The 19,218-nt window shown below is 47.8% G+C and overlaps 1 pseudogene; it reads right to left on the bottom strand.

Moving 5' to 3' along the window:
• Window positions 1-18,122: 18,122 nt before the first annotated feature.
• On the bottom strand, window positions 18,123-19,093 carry LOC112214813 (annotated as a pseudogene).
• Window positions 19,094-19,218: the final 125 nt, after the last annotated feature.

Here is a 19,218-nt window from a genome sequence, read left to right on the forward strand (position 1 = left end):
CTCCTATCCACAGATCAGGGGCACCAGCATCCCTCTGAGTGGTTCGGTTCAATTCCCTCTAATAGATATTAATGGTGTTGCCACAGGGTAAATGAACCCAGGGTAAATGTTTGGTTGGATCTAAAGAGAGGCATGTAAACATAGTTTAGTTAAAATTGTTTGGGACTTTAGGGATTTGTCCACTCAATGTCAATTAAATACAGTGACCTATATGCTATTAGCAGCAATATAAATGTGACCTCTAAGGTTTAAATCAAATAATAACTCTCTGTTTCCATGAGTAATATTTTACTTGGCTTCAATTGAGGTTGAAATCAAATATCACTTTAGGAAACTGTCATTGGCCTGAACATATTTGACCCCCTCCCCTGTCAGTGGTCATGACCTCTAGTAGACCAAAGCCAGACACAGATGACCCATCTTCCCAGTACAGATCAGGAGATGAAATGAAGCCTGTGACTCAGGAGACAGTGCTGGAGATCATGTCCATATTTAGGTATCAAATATGACATCTTCCTCCTACAGTCTTTTTGTTTACTCTCACCCACTCAGAGAATTCAATTTCTATCCCCACATAAACCCGGAGCCGTGCGAAAGCAAGACACTCAACCTCGCGAGCGGAAACACATCCTAGATTTAATTTTAGCCCAACAAGGCAAGCGTCAGTGACACTGTCATGCTATCGTAGCTCAGACTAGGCCCCATACATTACATGGTCTGGTCAGTGTAATTGTTGGAGCTATACTGTAGTAGCACACGATCCTGTTACCCATGAGTCAAATTGGAAGTCGTTTTTTATAACCTGAAAGGTTGGAGTCATATTTTTCATCTTTTCTGGGGCCTCTGTCAAACCTCCTCAGACCTTCGGTGTGAGGGTATCAACCTAAGAAGTTGAAGCCCTGCATTGACATGACAGAGTACTCTACCACATTTTGCCCCATTAAATCCTACCGTAGATACGGTATACAACCTCCTAAACTAAGCAGGAATGGCATTTTCCACATCTGTTCACTACATCCTCTTCTCTTATTCGGCCCCTTCATAACGACTCATCTTGTTTCTAGGTTATTTTTAGAGAGAAAACAGCACTTGGAATAACTTGCTCTGTCACCGCACTGCCCCCCCTGAGGGAATAGAAACGTTCTCTGTCACCGCACTGCCCCCGCCTGAGGGAATAGAAACTGGCTCTGTCATCGCACTGCCCCCTGAGGGAATAGAAACTGGCTCTGTCACCGCACTGCCCCCCTGAGGGAATAGAAACTGGCTCTGTCACCGCACTGCCCCCCCTGAGGGAATAGAAACTGGCTCTGTCACCGCACTGCCCCCCCTGAGGGAATAGAAACTGGCTCTGTCACTGCGCTGATACCTCCTGAGACAATATAACTTGCTCTGTCTAACACGGCTACTTCCTGATACAATATAACTTGGCTCTGTCAAACACTGATACTTCCTGATACAATATAACTTGGCTCTGTCTAACACTGCTACTTCCTGATACAATATAACATGGCTCTGTCAAACACTGATACTTCCTGATACAATATAACTTGGCTCTGTCAAACACTGCTACCTCCTGATACAATATAACTTGGCTCTGTCTAACACTGCTACCTCCTGATACAATATAACTTGGCTCTGTCAAACACTGATACCTCATGAGACAATATAACTTGGCTCTGTCTAACACTGCTACTTCCTGATACAATATAACTTGGCTCTGTCTAACACTGCTACTTCCTGATACAATATAACTTGGCTCTGTCTAACACTGATACCTCCTGATACAATATAACTTGGCTCTGTCTAACACTGATACCTCATGAGACAATATAACTTGGCTCTGTCTAACACTGCTACTTCCTGAGACAATATAACTTGGCTCTGTCAAACACTGATACCTCCTGAGACAATATAACTTGGCTCTGTCAAACACTGCTACCTCCTGAGACAATATAACTGATACAATATAACTTGGCTCTGTCTAACACTGATACCTCATGAGACAATATAACTTGGCTCTGTCTAACACTGCTACTTCCTGAGACAATATAACTTGGCTCTGTCTAACATAACTGGCTCTGTCTAACACTTCCTTCCTGAGACAATATAACTTGGCTCTGTCTAACACTGCTACTTCCTGAGACAATATAACTTCCTGAGACAATCTGTGTCTAACACTGCTACCTCCTGAGACAATATAACTTGGCTCTGTCTAACACTGATACCTCATGAGACAATATAACTTGGCTCTGTCTAACACTGCTACTTCCTGATACAATATAACTTGGCTCTGTCTAACACTGCTACTTCCTGATACAATATAACTTGGCTCTGTCTAACACTGCTACTTCCTGATACAATATAACTTGGCTCTGTCTAACACTGCTACTTCCTGATACAATATAACTTGCCCTGTCACTGCACTGCTACTTCCTGAGACAATATAACTTGGCTCTGTCACTGCCCTGCTACTTCCTGAGACAATATAACTTGCCCTGTCACTGCCCTGCTACTTCCTGATACAATATAACTTGGCTCTGTCACTGCCCTGCTACTTCCTGATACAATATAACTTGCTCTGTCACTGCACTGCTACTTCCTGATACAATATAACTTGCTCTGTCACTGCACTGCTACTTCCTGAGACAATATAACTTGGCTCTGTCTAACACTGCTACTTCCTGATACAATATAACTTGGCTCTGTCTAACACTGCTACTTCCTGAGACAATATAACTTGGCTCTGTCTAACACTGCTACTTCCTGAGACAATATAACTTGGCTCTGTCTAACACTGATACTTCCTGATACAATATAACTTGGCTCTGTCTAACTGCACTGCTACTTCCTGAGACAATATAACTTGGCTCTGTCTAACACTGCTACTTCCTGATACAATATAACTTGGCTCTGTCTAACACTGCTACTTCCTGAGACAATATAACTTGGCTCTGTCTAACACTGCTACTTCCTGAGACAATATAACTTGGCTCTGTCACTGCACTGCTACTTCAGAGGGAGGGAAAAAGTGACTCATGAAACCTCAAAAATGTCTGCCACCACATCACTGAGGTCTCAATCCATTACCAGAGGGAGAGGGTGTGTGTGTGTGTCTGTGCGTGAGTGTGTGTGTGTGTGTGTGTGTGTGTGTGTGTGTGTGAGACATGAAACTGTCTCTTGAGGGACATACTGTAGATCCAATATGTAACTTCTAACTTTGCCTATTCATTCCCCTCCTCATCCCCCTCCTCACCCCTCTTCCTCCTCATCCCCCTCCTCCTCCTCACCCCCCTCCTCCTCACCCCCTCCTCACCCCCTCCTCATCCCCCTCCTCCTCTTCCTCATCCCCCTCCTCATCCCCCTCCTCCTCTTCCTCATCCCCCTCCCTCATCCCCCTCCTCTCTGGACGAGTGTCTTTCCCCTGTGATGATAAGCACATGGCCTGTTGCTTACATATTCCCATGATAAAGTCATGACTTCCCAGCGTGGCTCGCAGGCCTAACCCAAATGAAGCCTGTGACTCAGCCATTAATCAGATGGTTAGACCCCTTTAGCTCTCTTCTCTTCTATAAAGGGCAGCGGTATGTGTGTATCTAATCAGGGCTGTGAAAGGTGGGTTGGAGCTGTACATGTAGTTGTAGCTAGCAGTGGCCATCCTGGAAACAGGCCTGTGTTCGTGACAAGTGGTGCTAGCGGGCGAAAAGGAACTGAACGAGCTGAAGTGAATATTTGGAATGGGAAGAGTAGCTATCAACGGTGTTGTCCTTGGTGACGGAATAATGAGTGTTTAGAACCAACATTCTAATGGTTAACTCCAGTGGTGAAACAAGTACCCATCTGTCATACTTAAGTAAAAGTAAAGATACCTTAATAGAAAGTGAAAGTCACCAGATAAAATATTTGATTAAAAGTTCAAAAGTATTTACTTATAAATATACTTAAGTATCGAAAGTAATTGTAGTTGCTAAATATACTTAAGTATCAAAAGTAAAAGTATAAATCATTTCAAATTCCTTGTAATAAGCAACCCAGTTGGCAAGATGATGCATGTTTGTTTTTTTACGGATAAACAGGGGCACACTCCAACACCCGGACATAATTTACAAACCAAGAACTTGTGTTTAGTGAGTACGCCAGATCAGAGACAGTAGGACCAGGGATGTTCTCTTGATAAGTGCGTCAATTGGACCATTTTTCTGTCCTGCTAAGCATTCAAAATGTAATGAGTACTTTTGGGTGTCAGGGAAAATGTATGGAGTGAAAAGTACATTATTTTATTTTGGAATGTAGTGAAGTAAAAGTAAAAGTTGTCAAAAATATAAATAGTAAAGTAAAATACACATAACCCCCCAAAATTACTTAAGTAGTACTTTAAAGTATTTTTACTTAAGTACTTTACACCACTGGTTAACTGTTAGAACAATTACATTTGTTATCATACTATTATTATACTATACACTATTAACTGGAAATTCTGTTTTGTTACCACTAGAGGGCAGAGTGCATGACAGACTGCACTCTGAGGTTACTCTATTTCCTGTGTTAAATGTTGACCATTATCTCCTCAATCTGACCAAGTGCAGAAGGTTGAATAATTGACCTGAACCACTCAACATTGACCAATGACCTTACTTGAGGACCAGAGCTTTGCACCAACCCTCACAGCCCTGAACTTCTTCACATTGCTCTGATCTGTGCCTTCCTCTGGTCAGAAGCACCCCATTGGCTAAGACACTGCTCCAGTAAACACACACCCCATAAATTCATCAGCTGTTATATCAACACACTGTGTCATTAACACACTCAGCCCTTTCATACAATCAAAGAGTTCTCCACACCAATCAAAATACGCACAGACATCTGCACTAAAACAACCAGCAAAGGACCCACAAATCAAAATAAATTCCTCAGGAACAAAGATAACAAAAACAGACTGTTGGGTTTTAATGCAGAATGACTAACAGACCAGAACCATTTTAATGCAGAATGACTAACAGACCAGAACCGTTTTAATGCAGAATGACTAACAGACCAGAACCGTTTTAATGCAGAATGACTAACAGACCAGAACCGTTTTAATGCAGAATGACTAAGACCAGAACCGACCAGAAAGTGTTGTAGCGGCCATACTGTATATAGTCAGAACAAACAACAAAGTAGTCCCCAGCATCAGGTATTCTACTGTGATGGAAACCTCTGATATTTGCCTTGCCGACGTCACAGATAAGCCTCCAGGACTGAAGGGATACTCAGCCGATAAAGAGAAAAACGTGAGTCCAGTCTCAGGCAGACCTAGTATCAACATGTGCAGAGGGCCAATGTGTATGTCCTCTGATGAAGCTCGGTGGTGAGTTAGGAACAGAGGGAGAAGCCCCATAGTCTATTCTTATAAAATTAGTGAGAAATAGAAAAGAGACAGTCGGCAGACAGAAAGAGAGAGAGCGAGAGAGAGGACACACATGGTGTCTCCAGAGTTTAAGAAGGAAACTGACCAGCAAGGAAGCTCCAAGCCTCCTCCATACAGACTCCAGTCCTCACAGGGTTTGGGCCAATCAGGATAGTCCACTCTTAAAGGTTAGAGATCAGAGCTGATGCTGACCAGGGTTTATCTCTTTTGACTTAATACAGATGTTTTCCTTTTTTTTTAGAGGAACCTCCCTCCCAGGGTCCGACACAGACTCCCACGACCCCAGCTCAGACAGGCTTCACTCCGCAGAAATCCCCTTTCCTGGGAGCCACTGCCGAGTTTTGCTGTGTTTATTTACATTAGTTACCATGGGCGCGCACCGGGCGAGGTGTAAAAGCGGGCACGCGCTTATTGCGAATGGTCCAATGAGCTAAGAGCTGCCAAAGAGGGAGGGAAGAGAGACTAGACATATCCAGCAGGGTTACATCAATGCCCGCCAACACCATCGCTAACTCTCAATAAAGGACAATAAATATAGTCTGGCGGCAACTCGGGGAAAAACAAGCCTGAATGTTGAAAGGTCTTGGGCTGTGAGTGGATGTTAACCATGGGGAGGTAAAGCCACCCGCTCTGAGACAGTGGACCACTTAACTTCTTTTTCATCTGCTTGGTTTTTCTTCAGTGTAAAAGTTTCACTCAGAAAGAATTACGTTGGGAGATTGTTCCATTATGCACAGTCAATAATAGTCCCAGATCGGATTCCACGCCACACACTTAAAGTAATGTCATCTAGATGACACACCCGCACGCGTGCGCACGCACGCACGCACACACACACACACACACACACACATACACACACACCTACACACACACACACACATACACATACATATACGCACACACACACACACACACACACACACACACATGTAGACACACACACACATGTAGACACACACACACACACACACACACACACACACACACACACACACACACATACACACTCCCAGCCACAGCGATGGGAACAACAATAAACTCTCTCACAGACAAATGGTGGTTGCGGCCTGTATCTAAATCACAGCTGGGACGACATGGCATCCCCTCTGTCATCGCCGCAGTACTCACCCCATGGTGGAGGAATGTGTTCCCTCTCTTCTGACCACCGGACACTCACTCTGACACCAGAGACAAGGGGTTCCCTCTATTCTGACCACCGGACACTCACTCTGACACCAGAGACAAGGGGTTCCCTCTATTCTGACCACCGGACACTCACTCTGACACCAGAGACAAGGGGTTCCCTCTCTTCTGACCACCGGACACTCACTCTGACACCAGAGACAAGGGGTTCCCTCTCTTCTGACCCCGAACACTCACTCTGACACCAGAGACAAGGGGTTCCCTCTCTTCTGACCACGGACACTCACTCTGACACCAGAGACAAGGGGTTCCCTCTCTTCTGACCACCGGACACTCACTCTGACACCAGAGACAAGGGGTTCCCTCTCTTCTGACCACCGAACACTCCTCTGACACCAGAGACAAGGGGTTCCCTCTATTCTGACCACCGGACACTCACTCTGACACCAGAGACAAGGGGTTCCCTCTCTTCTGACCCCCGGACACTCACTCTGACACCAGAGACAAGGGGTTCCCTCTCTTCTGACCACCGAACACTCCCTCTGACACCAGAGACAAGGGGTTCCCTCTATTCTGACCACCGGACACTCACTCTGACACCAGAGACAAGGGGTTCCCTCTCTTCTGACCCCCGGACACTCACTCTGACACCAGAGACAAGGGGTTCCCTCTCTTCTGACCACCGGACACTCACTCTGACACCAGAGACAAGGGGTTCCCTCTCTTCTGACCCCGAACACTCACTCTGACACCAGAGACAAGGGGTTCCCTCTCTTCTGACCACCGGACACTCACTCTGACACCAGAGACAAGGGGTTCCCTCTCTTCTGACCACCGGACACTCACTTTGACACCAGAGACAAGGGGTTCCCTCTCTTCTGACCACCGAACACTCACTTTGACACCAGAGACAAGGGGTTCCCTCTCTTCTGACCACCGAACACTCACTCTGACACCAGAGACAAGGGGTTCCCTCTCTTCTGACCCCCGAACACTCACTCTGACACCAGAGACAAGGGGTTCCCTCTCTTCTGACCACCGAACACTCACTCTGACACCAGAGACAAGGGGTTCCCTCTCTTCTGACCCCCGGACACTCACTCTGATGCCCTCGTCTTTCTTTCTCTCCTCTCCTTTCGTGTTAAACTTTCCCCTCTCTGGCGAGGGCTCCGGGGGGTCTGGCTTTCCCCTCTCTGGCGAGGGCTCCGGGGGGTCTGTCTTTCCCCTCTCTGGCGAGGGCTCCGGGGGGTCTGTCTTTCCCCTCTCTGGCGAGGGCTCCGGGGGATTGGACGTTTATTTATATTCTAGATGGGATGGAGGGGATCAAGAGATGGAGAGAGGGTTTCATAATTGCTTTGTTTCTGCCGTGGCGGAGACCTTGCTGGCCCCCACCGCTGCAACCCATTCTCCCCCCACTCTACTTCTCTCTCCTGCCTCCCTCCCTTGCTCCCTGCCTCCCTCCCTCGCTCCCTGCCCGGGAAACTGTGCAGGCCTTCAGGAATAGAGAGCTGGACTGGGCTGGGACCTTCTCTCCCTCTAGCTCTCTCTTTCTAACTCTCTATCTCTTTCCTCCTTCTTTCTATGCTCTTTTACCTCTCCCACTCCCTATCCCTCTCTAGCTCTCCCCCTCTCTCTCCCTCTCTCTCCCCCTTTACAACTCTCAGAAGACCTATGCTCTTTGAACATACAGGTCTATTATTAATCGTGTCTCACCTCCCAGTAACTAGTCTCCAGGGTCCAGTCCAGTCCTGGTTGGTACACAGAGGTTCCCTCTCCACTTTTCTCTTCTCCACTTCACACCTCCCAGTAAGTAGTCTCTGGAGTTTCAGAAGTTGAAGTCAACTGGGAAGTGGGGAGTGTCTGTGGTGAGACATGCTGCAGCTTCAACTTTGTGTGTTTGCATGTGTATGGGATGTGTGGAGTAGTAGTTGAATGTAGTCTGAAGGTTTGGCTGTTGCTATTTTATCATTCACATACTATGTAACGTCTAATCTGTGAGACCAGGTTGGATGATTTATAATTTACTATATAACGTCTAATCTATGAGACCAGGTTGGATGATTTATAATTTGTTTACTATGTAACGTCTAGTCTATGACACCAAGCAGGCTATTTTATCATTCCCATTGCTGAGGCTGTGTGCACGTTTATGTTTGCGTGCGCTAGCATGTGCGCTAGGCGCTAGCACGTGTGCGTGCACCCTCATTGGAGCGTGTGTGTCTGTGTGATGCATGTTAGATCCCAGGTGTGTGTTAGCCGCATTGACATGAGGATGTGTTGAGTTTTGTTCCCTCTGGAATGAAGGAGACCCCAACAGACCAGCTGGGTGAATGGTCCCCATGATTCAAAGGTTACGGGGTTCAAAGAGACATCCTACAATTGCTTTGCTAAAAGCTACATTTCTTTGCTGACATCTGGTTACTTTGGGTGTGTCATGTAAGATTATTTTTTCTTTTGTATTCTCTAGTGATGTACAGGTTATCAAAAGGATGACCCAATTAAAAAAATATATATATTTCACCTGCAGCTATTTTTTCCCCCACTGTAACATCACATCATCCCATTTAGCTTCCTTACAGCTTGTGGTAACCTCCCTGTCTGTGTGTGTACAGGCCAATCACAGAAGTCAACAGTACAGAATGTCCAGTTCAGTGTTTAACCAGCATGCTGAGGGCCAGAGGAGAAGAACACCGTTCTCTGTGGGGGGATTTTGTCAGCATAGGCAACCCGTTCCAGAACAAACACTGAGGTTTAACTACACGTCGATGGATATGTCTATGAGTCCAGGAATCACAGAAGGCTGATCATAACAGTATTCATATCAGTGGTAAGGAGGGCTGACAGTTAGATTATATCACTGTAAGATATTCATTTAGATCGACTTTGGAGGTGTTCTGATAATGAAGTAACGTGGCATAACAGTTGTGCTGTAATAGAGTGACAATGGAATGATGTCTTGTATGATGTTATGATTTGTTTATGATGTAATGATTTGTTTATGATGTAGGCCGTTGTTGTTTTGTTGTGATGGAATTGTTTTGATTCTGTTTGGAACCCGGGAAGGGACACAATCATGCACGGACACACTTAGGCACATACGAACAGAGCCACCCAACTCTACTTCACACACAATAACAGGTCAATGGATGGTGTATCCGAGACAGAGCCAGGCATAACAGGGAGAGCTGATGGAATGGTCATCAATCTTGACTGTAGAAACACGCTGGGAATGTAGGCAGTCACTAAACACACACACACACATGTACACACACACATGTACACACACACGCACACACACTCTGTGTCCTCACCAGACCCCTTCTCCAATAGCACAGAAGAACCCCCATCACCGCTACCATTTTGACCCACATGGCTGTATTAGTTGCTGGCATTTTCAGGCCTGAGGCAGGCAACTGTCAACATTTAGAGCCAGAATGGGCAACATTCTCTCTACTGCAGCTGTTGTTGACAATTTTCACAGTTGGCCTAATTGTAGTCTCTAGCTCCTCTCAGTGTGTAGTCGGTTAATAAATTATGGATATATGAACTTCACATATAGTGCTCCATGTGTCAATCAACTGGGTCAATCATCACAATACAGAAGTTCGTTGACAGTTGGTTTGGTGTTGTGACAGTTGGTTAACTGACAGTTGGTTAACTGACAGTTGGTTTGGTGTTGTGACAGTTGGTTAACTGACAGTTGGTTTGGTGTTGTGACAGTTGGTTATTAACTGATAGTTGGTTTGGTGTTGTGACAGTTGGTTAACTGACAGTTGGTTAACTGACAGTTGGTTTGGTGTTGTGACAGTTGGTTAACTGACAGTTGGTTTGGTGTTGTGACAGTTGGTTATTAACTGATAGTTGGTTTGGTGTTGTGACAGTTGGTTAACTGACAGTTGGTTTGGTGTTGTGACAGTTGGTTAACTGACAGTTGGTTTGGTGTTGTGACTGTTGGTTAACTGACAGTTGGTTTGGTATTGTGACAGTTTGTTAACTGACAGTTGGTTTGGTGTTGTGACAGTTGGTTAACTGACAGTTGGTTATTAACTGATAGTTGGTTTGGTGTTGTGACAGTTGGTTAACTGACAGTTGGTTTGGTGTTGTGACAGTTGGTTAACTGACAGTTGGTTTGGTGTTGTGACAGTTGGTTAACTGACAGTTGGTTTGGTGTTGTGATAGTTGGTTAACTGACAGTTGGTTTGGTGTTGTGACAGTTGGTTAACTGACAGTTGGTTTGGTGTTGTTACAGTTGGTTAACTGACAGTTGGTTTGGTGTTGTGGAGGTATCACTGTTATATCTAAATGGCCCTGAGTTTTTCCTGACCACATTATGTGACTAGGGCTCAGAGAATTCCCTGAGCAAGAAAAACTCCTGGCTGGCACTATACCACAACAAAAAGTAAAGCCCCCATTTTGTATCAGTTTAAAAACAGTTGAATGAATTCACCTCAGGTGTAATAAAATACTCACACAAGAGCTTTGTGTGACCTGGCCTGACAAGGACGTTGTCCATTCACCATAAGAACCTGGACCAAAACATGATTTATCACCATGGTGACCGTAATACCCTCTGAAAGATAATTAAGTGAACATTATAACTGAGAGGTGACAGTGACAGAATCGACAGTGTGTGTGAGTGTCGTTTCTTTCATCTCCATTGTGATCCACCTCTCCACTTCTTTCTTCTCCTTCTCTCATCCCTCCTATAACCTGTCACTGTAGTGGTTTGATGGAGGAAAAAGAGAAAAACACATCTCCCTTTGAATTCATTGGAGGTGAGAAAGTCCAGTTAATCCCAGATGAAATTAGATTTTTTTTCTCCCCCATAAACTAATGTCCAATTCATAGAGAGGAAGACAGCACATACAGATCTGTTCAGTATTAGGGACGCCAGTCAGACCTGTTTGCTTCAGTCAAACAGCTTCAAACAGTCTGGTGGCCCCTCGCTTTTTCTCTCTCTTTCTCTCAATCTCTCTGGTTTGCCAGTCCCTCTCCGTCTTTCTTTAATTCTCTCTCTGGCTTTGCACATTTGGCTCTTCTTTCCAGTCACTGTCTCTCTCTGAGGAAATGTGCCTGACAGAACTTCAGTCCTCTAACCAAACAGGATGTTTGTTGATATGGATGATTGACCAGGAAATGATCGACAGACCAGTGGAACTGGATGTAAGGAGTTAGCCCAAATGGACCCCACTGTTTGTAACCCATGCACAGGCTCTTCATGACGGCAGGGACATTTAAGAATTGATCTTGGCTGAGCTCACTGAAGCAAAGTTGTCCTGAAGAGACCTTTACCACCATTAGGAAGAACATTGGGCTGTGTGTAACTGCTCACGATGAATCCCCCGCCCCATCTTCTCCATGAATCCCCCCCCCCCCATCTTCTCCATGAATCCCCCCGCCCCATCTTCTCCATGAATCCCCCCGCCCCATCTTCTCCATGAATCCCCCGCCCCATCTTCTCCATGAATCCCCCCCGCCCCATCTTCTCCATGAATCCCCCCGCCCCATCTTCTCCATGAAACCCCCCGCCCCATCTTCTCCATGAATCCCCTCCGCCCCATCTTCTCCATGAATCCCCCCCGACCCATCTTCTCCATGAATCCCCCCGCCCCATCTTCTCCATGAATCCCCCGCCCCATCTTCTCCATGAATCCCCCCCGCCCCATCTTCTCCATGAATCCCCCGCCCCATCTTCTCCATGAATCCCCCCCATGAATCCCCCTCCCCATCTTCTCCATGAATCCCCCCCCATCTTCTCCATGAATCCCCCCCGCCCCATCTTCTCCATGAATCCCCCCGCCCCATCTTCTCCATGAATCCCCCGACCCATCTTCTCCATGAATCCCCCCGCCCCATCTTCTCCATGAATCCCCCCGCCCCATCTTCTCCATGAATCCCCTCCGCCCCATCTTCTCCATGAATCCCCTCCGCCCCATCTTCTCCATGAATCCCCCCCATCTTCTCCATGTATCCCCCGCCCCATCTTCTCCATGAATCCCCCCCGCCCCATCTTCTCCATGAATATATGTATGATTCCGGTGTGCGTGTTCTAATAATCCTGTGTCCCCATGCAGCGCCCGGTGTCTGTGTGCATGTAAGCTCAGTGTCATATCTGAACAGCGTCTGGGTGAGGTCTTGTTAGGTCCACTCCTACTCACACACACCTTTGCCCAATGTCATAAAGTCTGTGGTGCGACTCGTACACTAATACGTGCTGGGGTGTGACTCGGACCCTGTAATACACGCTGGGGTGTGACTCGGACACTAATACACGCTGGGGTGTGACTCACACACTGTAATACATGCTGGGGTGTGACTCGGACACTGTAATACACGCTGGGGTGTGACTCGGACACTGTAATACACGCTGGGGTGTGACTCCCCCACTAATACACGCTGGGGTGTGACTCGGACACTAATACACGCTGGGGTGTGACTCACACACTGTAATACACGCTGGGGTGACTCGGACACTAATACACGCTGGGGTGTGACTCGGACACTAATACACGCTGGGGTGGGACTCGGACACTAATACATACTGGGGTGTGACTCGGACACTGTAATGCACGCTGGGGTGTGACTCGGACACTGTAATACACGCTGGGGTGTGACTCGGACACTGTAATACACGCTGGGGTGTGACTCGGACACTGTAATACACGCTGGGGTGTGACTCGGACACTGTAATACACGCTGGGGTGTGACTCGGACACTAATACACGCTGGGGTGGACTCGCACACTGTAATACACGCTGGGGTGTGACTCGGACCCTGTAATACACGCTGGGGTGTGACTCGGACCCTGTAATACACGCTGGGGTGTGACTCGGACACTGTAATACACGCTGGGGTGACTCGGACACTAATACACGCTGGGGTGTGACTCGGACACTGTAATACACGCTGGGGTGTGACTCGGACACTAATACACGCTGGGGTGGGACTCGGACACTAATACACGCTGGGGTGGGACTCGGACACTAATACACGCTGGGGTGTGACTCGGACACTGTAATACACGCTGGGTGTGACTCGTACACTAATACACGCTGGGGTGTGACTCGGACACTAATACACGCTGGGGTGTGACTCGGACACTAATACACGCTGGGGTGTGACTCGGACACTAATACACGCTGGGGTGTGACTCACACCCTGTAATACACGCTGGGGTGTGACTCGGACACTAATACACGCTGGGGTGGACTCGGACACTGTAATACACGCTGGGGTGTGACTCGGACACTAATACACGCTGGGGTGTGACTCGGACACTGTAATACACGCTGGGGTGTGACTCGGACACTGTAATACACGCTGGGGTGTGACTCGGACACTGTAATACACGCTGGGGTGTGACTCGGACCCTGTAATACACGCTGGGGTGTGACTCGCACACTGTAATACACGCTGGGGTGTGACTCGGACCCTGTAATACACGCTGGGGTGTGACTCGGACCCTGTAATACACGCTGGGGTGTGACTCGGACACTAATACACGCTGGGGTGACTCGGACACTAATACACGCTGGGGTGTGACTCGGACACTGTAATACACGCTGGGGTGTGACTCGGACACTAATACACGCTGGGGTGGGACTCGGACACTAATACACGCTGGGGTGGGACTCGGACACTAATACACGCTGGGGTGTGACTCGGACACTGTAATACACGCTGGGTGTGACTCGTACACTAATACACGCTGGGGTGTGACTCGGACACTAATACACGCTGGGGTGTGACTCGGACACTAATACACGCTGGGGTGTGACTCACACCCTGTAATACACGCTGGGGTGTGACTCGGACACTAATACACGCTGGGGTGGGACTCGGACACTAATACACGCTGGGGTGTGACTCGGACACTAATACACGCTGGGGTGTGACTCGGACACTGTAATACACGCTGGGGTGTGACTCGGACCCTGTAATACACGCTGGGGTGTGACTCGGACACTAATACACGCTGGGGTGACTCGGACACTAATACACGCTGGGGTGACTCGGACACTAATACACGCTGGGGTGGGACTCGGACACTAATACACGCTGGGGTGTGACTCGGACCCTGTAATACACGCTGGGGTGTGACTCGGACCCTGTAATACACGCTGGGGTGTGACTCAGACACTGTAATACACGCTGGGGTGTGACTCGGACACTAATGCACGCTGGGGTGTGACTCGGACACTGTAATACACGCTGGGGTGTGACTCGGACACCAATACACGCTGGGGTGTGACTCGGACACCAATACACGCTGGGGTGTGACTCGGACACTGTAATACACGCTGGGGTGTGACTCGGACACTGTAATACACGCTGGGGTGTGACTCGGACACTGTAATACACGCTGGGGTGTGACTCGACACTGTAATACACGCTGGGGTGTGACTCGGACCCTGTAATACACGCTGGGGTGTGACTCGGACACTAATACACGCTGGGGTGTGACTCGGACACTGTAATACACGCTGGGGTGTGACTCAGACACTGTAATACACGCTGGGGTGTGACTCGGACACTGTAATACACGCTGGGGTGTGACTCGGACACTAATACACGCTGGGGTGTGACTCGCACACTGTAATACACGCTGGGGTGTGACTCAGACACTGTAATACACGCTGGGGTGTGACTCGTACACTAATACACGCTGGGGTGTGACTCGGACACTGTAATACACGCTGGGGTGTGACTCGGACACTGTAATACACGCTGGGGTGTGACTCGGACACTGTAATACACGCTGGGGTGTGACTCGGACACTGTAATACACGCTGGGGTGTGACTCGGACACTGTAATACACGCTGGGGTGTGACTCGGACACTGTAATACACGCTGGGGTGTGACTCGGACCCTGTAATACACGCTGGGGTGTGACTCGGACACTAATACACGCTGGGGTGACTCGGACACTAATACACGCTGGGGTGTGACTCGGACACTGTAATACACGCTGGGGTGTGACTCGGACACTAATACACGCTGGGGTGGGACTCGGACACTAATACACGCTGGGGTGTGACTCGGACACTAATACACGCTGGGGTGTGACTCGGACACTAATACACGCTGGGGTGTGACTCGGACACTGTAATACACGCTGGGTGTGACTCGTACACTAATACACGCTGGGGTGTGACTCGGACACTAATACACGCTGGGGTGTGACTCGGACACTAATACACGCTGGGGTGTGACTCACACCCTGTAATACACGCTGGGGTGTGACTCGGACACTAATACACGCTGGGGTGGGACTCGGACACTAATACACGCTGGGGTGTGACTCGGACACTAATACACGCTGGGGTGTGACTCGGACACTGTAATACACGCTGGGGTGTGACTCGGACACTAATACACGCTGGGGTGTGACTCGGACACCAATACACGCTGGGGTGTGACTCAGACACTGTAATACACGCTGGGGTGTGACTCGGACACTGTAATACACGCTGGGGTGTGACTCGGACACTGTAATACACGCTGGGGTGTGCCTCGGACACTAATACACGCTGGGGTGTGACTCGGACCCTGTAATACACGCTGGGGTGTGACTCGGACACTAATACACGCTGGGGTGTGACTCGGACACTAATACACGCTGGGGTGTGACTCGGACACTAATACACGCTGGGGTGACTCGGACACTAATACACGCTGGGGTGTGACTCGGACACTAATACACGCTGGGGTGTGACTCGACACTGTAATACACGCTGGGGTGACTCGGACACTAATACACGCTGGGGTGTGACTCGGACACTGTAATACACGCTGGGGTGTGACTCGGACACTGTAATACACGCTGGGGTGTGACTCGGACACTGTAATACACGCTGGGTGTGACTCGACACTGTAATACACGCTGGGGTGTGACTCGACACTGTAATACACGCTGGGGTGTGACTCGGACACTTTAATACACGCTGGGGTGTGACTCGGACACTGTAATACACGCTGGGGTGTGACTCGGACACTGTAATACACGCTGGGGTGTGACTCGGACACTAATACACGCTGGGGTGACTCAGACACTAATACATGCTGGGGTGGGACTCGGACACTAATACATACTGGGGTGTGACTCGGACACTGTAATACACGCTTGGGTGTGACTCGTACACTAATACATGCTGGGGTGTGACTCGCACACTGTAATACACGCTTGGGTGTGACTCGGACACTGTAATACACGCTGGGGTGTGACTCGGACACTAATACACGCTGGGGTGTGACTCGGACACTGTAATACACGCTGGGGTGTGACTCGGACACTGTAATACACGCTGGGGTGTGACTCGGACACTAATACACGCTGGGGTGTGACTCGGACACTGTAATACACGCTGGGGTGTGACTCGGACACTAATACACGCTGGGGTGTGACTTGGACCCTAATACATGCTGGGGTGTGACTCGGACACTAATACACGCTGGGGTGTGACTTGGACCCTAATACATGCTGGGGTGTGACTCGGACACTGCATTCACTCTGCAAAAGACATTACTCAATACAGAACTCTGGGGACCAGTAGAGGATAGCAGTGTATCACTATGATTCAAATTAATCGGAGCCAGATATTCAGAGGGCTGTTTACTAAATAACAACCATGACACAAGGTTCATTGGAAGAAAATAAACAGAAAATCCACAGGGAATGGTGTTGATGACATATACAGGAAGAAATTAGTGGCTAACAAAGGAAGTGACACACAAAAAAATGCTGCATTTACGCTTCACTCAGGTTCATGTGAATATGCATGCTGATTGCAAATCAGCTTCTTAAAAGGCTATATTTTCTACAGCTTTCTAGATATCACTTGCATAATAAATAATAATTATGTGTATTCAGAAAATGAAGCTATACTAGCTAAACGCAGTGAGATCACAACACTATCCCAGAAGGTTCTGAGTTATCCTTCTCCATTGTCAGTCTGTTGCCTGCGCTCCTTCCTGGAAGGACATGAGTCGCCTCCACTGTAAGGTGTATCAGTCCAGATCCGGATGGAAGTCATAAAGGAATGATTTTCTCTATCTTCCGCCTCATCCGCCTGCAGGGTAGGAAAACATGGTATTTCTATCCCACCGTCTTGAGCACAGAAAAATAAAATGGATGCCTTTCACCTGTTTTCTTACGTAAATCTCCTCGAAAGCTCAGCTTTAGTTTCATACATACAGTCCAGTCAGTTATTTTGATACAACAGCATTGACCTTGTTTTGGAGGTAACGTCAAACATGCGCAGAGCCTTCTTCAACGACACAGCTTCTGTTCTCTGTGTGGACTAGTTCCTACTAGTGCTCCAAAACAGCATTACACATTCACATACAGCAGGAAATCAAGAATTCTGTGAATTCAAAATGGTGGTGTAACATGAGATTATCCATATCTATTAAGCAAAAACAACTTAAATGTCTTTAAAAGACTGACTGTCTACAGTACAGCAACACAAGCTGCCAACTGATGACTACTTCACATCTGCTACACACACATCTCCCTTGCTGTGTGGTGAGTTGTGAAAGTGGGGTTGTGTGACCACTCTGCTGTCTCCTTCAACTTGTTGGCTCTGCGCTGGGCTCCAGACTGCCTCTTGGAATTTCACTTTTTGGGTTGTTGTTTGGGCAGGATCTTGCCTCCCTTGGTCTTACTGGGACAGGAGGGAGAGAGCAAGTTCAGACACACTCACACAGGCAAACACAATCCGTACAAACCCTCAGAGGAACACACCATTTAGGGTGTGTAACCAAACTGTACTGACATGGGTAGAGCTGGGAGCAGACAGTAGTTTGGTGCCAGCCCTGTCTGTGTTTCTCTGTGTGCTGTGTCTGGGTGTATGAAGTACAGTAAACTCACTTGTTACTGGTCCTCTGTCTTTGAGGGGACAGGCTCTGCGTTTGTGCTTCAAGCTACCACAGTTGTAGCAGCCTTCCAGACCTGGGCTGTTCCCACAGGGATGGTCCCGGGGGGGCACAGCGGCCACAGGGCTGGCAGTGACGCCAGGCTGGGGAGGGGGAGAGATGCCAGTCAAACCGTCACTCAACCCAAACCATGAACATCGGGGTTTGGCAGTGTTAGCAGTCTAGGAGATACTCACATGGTTTCACGCACTTCTGACACTCATAGCAATACTTTCCCTGCTTCCCATCCTGAAAGAACAAAGAGAGAAGATAACTGAAAGTCTGTCGTGAAAAGTGATATCGCAGCACATGCACCTCTCATTCAACGGCAACGTAGCCAATTATTTCAAGTGAAAACTGTTGCAACATGACTTTTTCAGCCGGCCGTGGAGAAAGACATACCTTCGAAGGGAACACGTTGCATTTAACACAACGCTTGTTCTCAGACCACACATCTCTCTCACAGACTTATCAGAATCTAAGAGAAGCAAAGACCAAGACAGACAAATCAAATGTAATCTCTTCAGAATTCCACTCTAATACTTATCTATATATATTATATATATTTTATCCCACCAAAATGAATCCTTTTTAAACTGACCAATAAGACGATCTAGATTTTCCATGTTCCATTTAGGATTACATCTTAATATGATTAGATTACTGTAATAGGCAATTGGCTCATGTGCAACATGGAATAGTGGGTTGTACCTCTTTAGGGAGGATGATGTCTCGTGGTGGCAGGTTGGTG

This window comes from Oncorhynchus tshawytscha, linkage group LG15 (assembly GCF_018296145.1).
Source record: "Oncorhynchus tshawytscha isolate Ot180627B linkage group LG15, Otsh_v2.0, whole genome shotgun sequence".
NCBI classification, from domain to species: domain Eukaryota; kingdom Metazoa; phylum Chordata; class Actinopteri; order Salmoniformes; family Salmonidae; genus Oncorhynchus; species Oncorhynchus tshawytscha.